This window comes from Aedes albopictus, chromosome 1 (assembly GCF_035046485.1).
Source record: "Aedes albopictus strain Foshan chromosome 1, AalbF5, whole genome shotgun sequence".
Taxonomy (NCBI): domain Eukaryota; kingdom Metazoa; phylum Arthropoda; class Insecta; order Diptera; family Culicidae; genus Aedes; species Aedes albopictus.
In genome coordinates this window covers 42,244,005-42,246,847 of record NC_085136.1, presented here as the reverse complement: position 1 = coordinate 42,246,847, position 2,843 = coordinate 42,244,005, and positions in this window count along the sequence as shown.

Sequence of the window (2,843 nt, the reverse complement as noted above, 5' to 3'; positions counted from 1 at the left end):
TGGAGGAATTCCTTCGAAAATTCATAGAGGGATTTCTTCGGACATTCATGAAGGAATTCTTTCGGAAATTCCAGGAGGAAATCCTTTGAAAATTCCAAGAGGAATTCCCTTAAAAATTCCTGGAAGAATTCCTTCGGAAATTCCTGGAGGAATTTCTTCGGAAATTCCTAGAGTAATTCCTCCAAAAAATTTGTGAGGATTTTTTCCGAAATTTCCTGGAGGAATTTCTCCGGAAGTTCCTGGAGGATTTCCCTCGGAAATTCCTGGAGGAATTGCCACGGAAATTCCTGGAGGAATTCTCTCGGAAATACGCGGAGGAATTTATTCGAAAAATCCTGCAGGAATTCCTTCGCAAAATTCCTGGTGGAATTACATCGGAAATTCATGGAGAAATTCCTTTGGAAATTTCCAAAGGAATTTCTCCAATAATTTCCAAAGGAATTTCTCCTGGAATTTCTGAAGGAATTCTTCCTGGAATTTCAAAAAAAAAAAAATCCTTCGGGAATTTCCAAAAGAGTTTCTCCAGGAATTTCCGAAGGAATTTCCAAAGGAATTCCTCCAGGAATTTCCAATGAAATTCCTCCGGGAATTTTTAAAGAAATTCCTCTAAGAATTTCCGAAGGAATTCCTCCAGGAATTTTCGAAATAATTGCTCCACGAATTTCAGAAGGAATGCATCCAAGAGATTCCGGAGGGATTTCTCCAGGAATATCCGAAGAAATTCCCCTAAGAATTTCCGAAAGAATTCCTGCAGGGATTTCCAAAGGAATTCCTCCATGAATCTTCAAACGAATTCATCCAGCAATTTCCGAAGGAATTCCTCCCGGAATTTCCGAAAGAATTCCTCCAGGAATTTTTGAAGGAACTCCTAATGGAATTTTTAAAGGAATTCCTTCATGAATTTTCGAGGGAATTTCTCTTGGAATTTCCAAAAATAAAATCCAAAAAGACTTTCCGAAAAAAAATTCTCCAGGAATTTCCGAAGAAATACCTCCAGGAATTTCTGAAGGAATTCCTCCAGCAATTTCCGAAAGAATACCTACAGGCATTTGCGAAGGAATTCTTCCAGTAATTTCCGAAGGAATTCCTCCAGGAATCATAAAAAGCATTCCTCTAAGAAGTTTAGAATGATTTTGTTCCAGGAATGTCCTAAGGAATTCGTCCAAAAATTTTCTCAGGAATTTCTCTAAAGATTTCTGAAAGAATTCCTCCAGAAATTTCTGGAGGTATTCATCCAAGATTTTTCTAGGGAACTCCCCAAGGAATTTCCGAAGGAATTCCTCCATAAATTTCCGAAGGAATTCTTTCTGGAATTTGCGAACGAATTCCTTCAGGAATTTCCGAAGGAATTCCTTCAGTAATTTCCAAAGGAATTCTTCAAGGAATTTGCGAAGGGATTCCTCCAAGAATTTTGAAAGGAATTCCTTCTGGATTTTTTTTAAGGAATTCTACCAGGATTTTTTGAAGGAATTGCTTTAGGAATTTCCGAAGCAATTCCTCCCGGAATTTCCGAAAGAATTCCTCCAGGCATCTCCAAAGGAATTCGTCCAGCAATTTCCGAAGGAATTCCTCCCGGAATTTCTGAAAGAATTCCTCCAGAAATTTCCGAAAGTATTCATCCAAGATTTTTCGAAGGACCTCTCCAAGGAATTTTCGATGGAATTCCTCTAGTAATTTCCGAACAAAGTCCTTCAGGAATTTCCGATGGAATTTCTCCAGAAATTTCCGAAGGAATTCTTCCAGGATTTTGCGAAAGGATTCCTTCAAGAATTTTGGAAGTAATTCCTCCAGGAATTTCCAATGGAATTCGTCCAGCAATTTCCGATGGAATTCCTTCAGGAATTTCCGAAAGAATTCCTCCAGGAATTCGTAAAGGAATTTCTCCTGGAATTTCCGAATGAATTCCTCCGGGAATCTCCAAAGGAATTCGTCCAGCAATTCCCGATGGAATTCCTCCCGAAATTTCTGAAAGAATTCCTTCAGGAATTTTTTGAAGGAATTCCTAATGGAAATTCCGAAGGAATTCTGCTAGGAATTTCCGACGGTATTCCTCCAGGAATTTCCAAAAAAAATCTAAAAAGAATTCCCGAAAAAAGTCCTCCAGGAATTTCTGAAGGAATTCCTCCAGGAATTCTTCCAGGAATTTCCGAAGGGATTCTTCCAGGAATTTCCAAAAAAAATCGTCCAGCAAATTCCGAAGGAATTCCTCCAGTAATTGCCGAAGGAATTCCTCCTGGAATTTCCAATGAAATTCGTCCAGCAATTTCCGAAGGGATTCCTCCCGAAATTTCTGAAAGAATTCCTTCAGGAATTTCCGAAGGAATTCCGCTAGGAATTTCCGAAAGAATTCCTGCAAGAATTTCCAAAAAAAAATCCAAAAGGTATTTCCGAAAAAAATCCTCCACGACTTTTCGAAGGAATTCCTCCAGGCCTTTCCGAAGGGATTCCTCCAGGAATTTTCAATGACATTCGTCCAGCAATTTCCGAAGGAATTCCTCCAGGAATTTCTAAAAGCATTCCTCCAGGAAGTTTGGAATTATTTTGTCCAGGAATTTCTTAAGGAATTCACCTAGGGATTTCCTCACGAATTTCTCTATGGTTTTCTGAAAGAATTCCTCCTGGAATCTCCGAAGGTATTCATCCAAGACTTTCCCAAGGAACTGTTCAAGGAATTTCCGAAGGAATTCCTCCAGGAATTTCCGAAGGAATCGCTCCAGGAATTTCCGAAGGAATTCCTTCAGGAATTTCCGATGGAATTCTTCCAGGAATTTGCGAAGGGATTCCTCCAGGAATTTTGGATGAAATTCCGTCAGGAATTTCCAAAGGAATTCCTCCAGGTATTT